Genomic DNA, 6769 nt, shown 5'->3' with positions numbered 1-6769 from the left:
TTCTTAAACCTTTCTTCAATTCCTTGTTTTGTATTGAATATTTAAGTGTGTAGTATTTTATTTCTAAACTTGAACCTCGTTTATGTAAGTATACATTGTTTAAGTTTGGATTGAATCTCTTGTTTTGCTTATGTGTTGAATGATTTTATTCCTAATGAAGTGGGTTATTGTTTCTTTAATTAATCTCATTTTGAATGAATCTTAAGGGAGTAGCTAACCCTAAGACTTTCGCATTTATTTCGATTTAAACTTGGAAGAGGCAAACTCGGGATTGAGAAAGATTAATTAACAAGACTTTGGGGCGTTAACCCTCATCTAATGGAAATCGACCTAGGGATAGGCGACACCACTTGTAGCCATATTCGGGTGTTCTTAATGCTCCTAATTGCTTTAGGGATATTCAATTAGGTAGTCTAGTTAGTCTTCGGAAGAAGCTAATTTAGAGTCATTATCCGAGGCTAAGTAATATAAACTCACCACTATTTGTAAATCATGAAGTACATTGGATCGTTACTTGAGTGTAGTTTCCCTTGTATCCATGCTTGTGGCCATTGATCATTTTACTTGCTTTCTAGGTTAGTTTACATTTTTGCATTAGTTATAATTTTCTCTCAAACAAAATCAAAATATTATCTATTGTTTGGCATAGCTATTATTGGTGATAATTCCTACTTTTCCTAATCGCCTATATATTGTTCTCTGTGGGATTCGACCCCGACTCATAGTTGGGTAAATTATATTTGCATACGACCGTGCTCATTCTAATTAATAGGGTGGATTTGGACGTTATCAGGGACCTCGGGTGGAAAATAGTGATGGATGAAAGAATCTACAAATTCTTGCCACACGGGAGGAGGCACATTTTCTTTTCTTGATGCTAGCCAATTATTGTACCACAATACCGCCACATCTCGGAGTCCATAAGAAGCCAACTCCACAAATTCAGTTTCGGAGGCATGAATAATCCTCAATGTTCTCAGCATCTCATCAATAAAGGCTTGCGGGTCTTCATCCGGCTTTGACTCGGAAAACTTTGGAGGATTCAAACTCATAAAATCCCGGGCTCTAGTACTAGCTGCCCGATCACTTGAACCCACGTTCTGCCGCATTGCCTGGGCGGCAACCAACTGTGTCAATAAATGAATGCCCTCGGTCACTTGTTGACCCGAAGCAACCGGTGGAGGAACTGGAGCTGAAGCTCCTTCTTGTTCTTCTACATTGGGCGGGATAGAGGAAGTGTTAGATGGGGCCTAATTATGTGACTCGCCCTCTTCTACATTCATTGGCGGCTCTCTTTCTACCCGCCTTTTTGTCGTAGTCTTGCCCTTTTGGGCGGCTGTAGCTTTTCCCTTTGGCGACATTTCGGAAATTATAGCACACTATCAGGGAGGAAAAAAATCTCATAATACAGCTCTATCGCAGGATCTCTTAAGATGAAAGATGGCCATTTTTCCTAAATGCCCCATGAATCCTAAGCTACGGCACGCGAAGGAATGGTTCCATGAATCATGGGCATAGCCTCCTGTTTATTAGTGTGGCCCGCAACACACCATAAACAAGACTCTACTAGACACAGCTCGTAGACACTTTCTAGGACTGAACTGCTCTGATACAACTTTTGTCACGATCCGACTAGGGCCGTGACGGGTACTCGGGGCTAACCACCGCGCACCACTCATTTTCTTACTCGTCATTGTTAGTATACACTTATTTTGCATATATATACTCATAATCATAAGACAACCATTTTTCATTTGAAAACAAAATTAATTTTATATACACAAGCCCTTCGACTATCAAAATAATAATATATATACAATCGTAGCATCGTGAGACCATACTACCCACACATGCGTATCTACGAGCCTCTACTAGAGTACTAGACCTATGGACGGGACAAGACCCCGGCATGCCTAAAATACATATACATATATATATATATATATATATATATATATATATATATATATATATATATATATATATATATATACACACACAAAAGAATAAACCAAGTAGCCCCTCCGGAACAATGGAGTGCTCTCAAATCAGCTGACAGCTCCTACGAGTCTGGATCATGCTCACCTTCCTGTCTACCTGTGGGCATGAACACAACGTCCAAAGAAAACGGACGTCAGTACGAACATTGTACTGAGTATGTAAGACAAGAACGAAATAAACATAATAGAAGAATCATGAGCTATAAAAGGAAGGTATAACCTGCATGAGTTTCATAGGTGCATACATTTCATACATATATCGTATATTTATATAATCGTAGTACATATGTCATCACAGCGCATATATCATCACATCATAATCCTCATCGGTAACCCGCGTCCGGGTAACCATCATATGCCGCCCACTAGTGGTGTCATGTCCGGCCCTTTAGGCACAGTGTAATCATAAGCAGCCCGCATTAGCGGTGACATGTCCGGGCATCTAGGCAAGGTGTAATCATAAGCAGCCCGCATTAGCGGTGACATCTCCGGCCATCTAGGCACGGTGTAATCATAAGTAGCCTGCATTAGCGGTGACATGTCCGGCCATCTAGGCACGGTGTAATCATATTGTCACATAATTATTCATAACTTAACATTTTCATACCTCGCATAAGTATATCACAAACTTACATTATTGACCATTTCATAGACATATCATGACTTAGCATCCTTATACATTTATTTTTTAGACATATATTAGAACTTTAAGAAAAATAAGGTTATGTCGGGGTGACATAAGGTCGTGAACCCCCGATTCCGTTATGGAGTATTCATAAGTATCCGGCCTCACCTTAAAGGAAATAGTGTATAAGGTGAGTGTATCCAATAAATAACATCATTAATTATATAGGAACATCATACCATGAACTCTAGGATCTTTAGACATATGTTCATCATCATCATTATTGGACTCGTAATGTATCTCTTATCTCATGTAGCTATTCGTGAACATAGACTCTTAGCTTTCCGGGATATAGAGGATTCATGTAGAAGAAGGAGAAATCATGCCATCGGATTCATGCCATAGAAATAAAGGACTAGTCTCACATAACTTTTACGTTTAGCTAATCTATCGCGTGCTTGTTCTCCTTCAACGCCCACGTTTCTACCTTCAAGAGAAGTCGTATGAATATTAGCTAATCGATCACTTAGACGTACTTACTAAAGCTAAAGAAAATTGGCCAGCATTTCCTTTGTTTATACAACTTTTCCCATATTCTATATCAACTCCCAAACATTCATAACAACATTCACAATATAATAGACAACAATCATCATCCATCTACATTATCCGCATTTCACCATTTCACTCCAATCCCTCCATAATTGTGATTATAGTTCGCTATTGCGTTTTATCATATATAATACTTATTCCATGTTCTAAATGTCATTCACAATATACTCACAACCACAACATACCAACATTCATAATTCAATCCAAACCTTTACCCAACAATGTCACTATTCACTCATTTATGGCCCATTTCCTATATCTTTCTACAATCCAAGTGTTTTTAACTTTCAACACCTTAAAAAACCAAGAATAATAATAAAACTCACCTTATATGATGTACAAACAACCCTTGAGTGTAACTTGTATTCTTGCACCAAAACCCTAACTCACTTCCCTTGAGTTTTCTTGGTGTAGATGAACTTTTGTTAGGTTTCATACACTTGATTTTGTGGTTTTGATGTAGTTGGTCATGGATTTCCTTTGATTTAGTGTGGATGAATATTGGAGAGTGTTCTAGAGGTTTCTTGAAGAGAGGAAAGTGGAAATGAAATGAAATGAAATAAAATGAGAGAGGGTCCTTATATTAAATCTTGAAATCAGTTCCGACCAAGTTATATGGATCAACATACTGGCAGTATAACTTATACTGGCCGTATGTTTGGCCGTATGTTTTGTCCAGTGAGACATGACATTCTGGGTTGATTATACGGCCAAACATACGGCCAGTATAAGTTATACTGCCAGTATGTTGGGTCGTATAATGCCCAGTCCATCCGAACTCTTTCTCATTGACTCGTTTGATCTCCAATCCTTATGGAACCTTCTTGACACTTGTCTAACACCTCAATACCAATCAAAGGGATGTTATTACTCTTCTCCAAGACATCATTATGCCATCATTAACTCGTCGCTCATCATTCTTACCCGACATGCAACATATCTTTTGTTTTTTTTGACAAACTTCTTCCTTTACGTCAAATTTCTTTGAATCTCGATTAGGATCATCAAATGCTATTTATTACTTATCAAAATCATCGTATACCTCGTGCTCTTTGCTAGCCTATTCACTGTATGCTAACGGGGAATTTTCCAAGGTGTAACATCTTATGACTAAGTGCAAGACCTAAAATAAGGTCACCCAAACCCACAATCATAATCATTGCACTAGTTCTAATTAAAGATGGTATGGCTACCTAAATATGACGAGAACAAGTAATAACTGGGTCAAAGGTTGGGATATCTTCCAAGTTGACATGCACGCACTTCTCATGCAATCCCAATAATAACTCAAGTAGAAACACAAGAAATGGTTCACAAGATTGTTCAAGGGCATTACTACCACGTAAGGAAATCACATGGGAGATTTCATCTCGTTTATTGTATGGCATGCAATTAGATGATCTTGGAATTCTATCTACCATAACATAAGTATGGTTATGTCTTCCCATGAGCATTGGGGGTACTCCAAACAAATTTATAGCATAGTTCGTCCTAATACCAAAAGGTTTTGCAAGAGAGATGTGCAAACATTGAGGACACGGTGTTCCTTTTAGCACCTCCTTGGATTCCATATTGCAACAATCCTGCAAAAGAGAAGACTCACTACTGGGCAAAGTGCTAGTAGCGTGGTTAGCATGTAATAGAAATTCTTTATTGATAAAATGCACCATAAGGTGTTTCTCATCAACCCTTTACAAGAAGGTGCTAGGTTTTGAAATTATGATAGTTTGGCCTTCTTTTGAATTAAAGCTTGTTCTCTTTGAGCAACCAAGGTCTCCTTTTCTTTCGTCTTTGTTTCCTTTCTTTTAACACTCTCACGAATTTCCTTCATAATTATATGGTCTTCACTCACTTGATAAAGGGGCAAGAGTGTATTTCTTACCATCCAACATAAATGAATATTTGTTGGATCTTCCCTATGTTAAGCATCCCTATCAAAATGCCAAGGTGTCTCAAGAAACAAATGACAAACATGCATTGGCACAATGTCACACAACATCTTATCATGATATCTACCGATGCTAAATTTGATAACGGTTGGCTTGGTTACCTCTATCTCACAACAATTACTGATCTATTGGAGCTTGTAGGGGCTAGGAGGCTTCCTTGTAGGGAATTTCATATGTGCGACCAACGTCTTACTCATCGCATTTGTGTAAATCCAACCATCAATAATCAACGAACATGCTTTGTCTCTCATCTTGCACCTACCATGAAATAAGTTCTCTCTTTGATCAAGCTCTTCCCTTACAATTCCACCCATGGATCGACGAACTACAATAGCCAAGTTTATCCTTTCCTCTATCTGGTCCTCATTATCACCCATGGTTCCTCCCTCATGCTCACTCTTTCCTCCCTCATCAATACTATCTACTCCCCCTTCATCTTCATCAGCAGTTCGATACACATCTCGTAGGACCACGATGAACCTCTTATTAGGACACTTATTAGCAATATACCTTTTCAATTCAAATTCTCGGGAGAACCCGTGCTTGAATGGAAAGGTAACACAGCATCTCCAAGGGGTAGGTTTATTTCCTATCTCAAGGCGAGGAAGATGATCACCAAAGGCTATATTTATCATCTAGTCCGAGTTCATGACACCGAAGCAAAGCCACCGATTTTTTAATCCGTCCCGGTAGTGAATGAATTTTTGGATGTATTTCCAGATGAACTCCAAGGTCTTCCTCCGGAAAGAGAGATTGATTTCGCTATTGATGTATTACCGGATACTAAATCAATCTCTATTCCTCCTTACCGAATGGTTCCTGCAGAATTGAAAGAGATAAAGGTACAACTGAAAGATTTACTTGAGAAGGGGTTTATTAGGACCAGTTCGTCACCGTGGGGAGCATCTGTCCTATTTGTGCAAAATAAAGATGGTTCTTTACGAATGTGTATTGATTATAGGTAGCTAAATAAGGTAACAATAAAGAATAAATATCCCCTACCTAGAATTGATGATTTGTTCAACCAATTAGAGGGTACCAAATGGTTTTCCAAAATAGATCTGATGTCAGATTATCATCAAGTGAGAGTTAGAGAAGAAGATATTCCTAAAACAGCTTCCAGAACGAGATATGGCCACTATGAATTTCGGGTGATGTCATTTGGAGTGACTAATGCCCTGGCAATGTTTATGAATTTGATGAATAATGTATTCAGGCCTCTCTTGGATCTGTTTGTGATCGTGTTTATTGACGATATTCTGGTATATTCTAGGACAAAATCCGAGCATGCAGACCATTTGCATGTTGTCCTTGGGATTCTTCGGACTCGTGAATTGTATGCTAAGTTTTCGAAATGTGAATTCTGGCTGAATTCTGTAACCTTTCTCGGCCATATCATTTCAGCTGATAGCATTCAAGTGGATACTCAGAAAATTAAAGCTGTGAAGACTTGGCCAAGGCATACAATGCCCACAGAAGTCCGTATTTTTCTGGGATTGGCCGGCTACTATAGAATATTTGTAGAAGGTGTTTTCTCTATTTCAGCACCATTGACGAAGCTAACTCAGAAATGAGTGAAATTT

This window comes from Lycium barbarum, chromosome 10 (genome assembly GCF_019175385.1).
Source record: "Lycium barbarum isolate Lr01 chromosome 10, ASM1917538v2, whole genome shotgun sequence".
Taxonomy (NCBI): Eukaryota; Viridiplantae; Streptophyta; class Magnoliopsida; order Solanales; family Solanaceae; genus Lycium; species Lycium barbarum.
The sequence above is the reverse complement of the archived record's forward strand: the minus strand, read 5'-3'. Positions refer to the sequence as shown.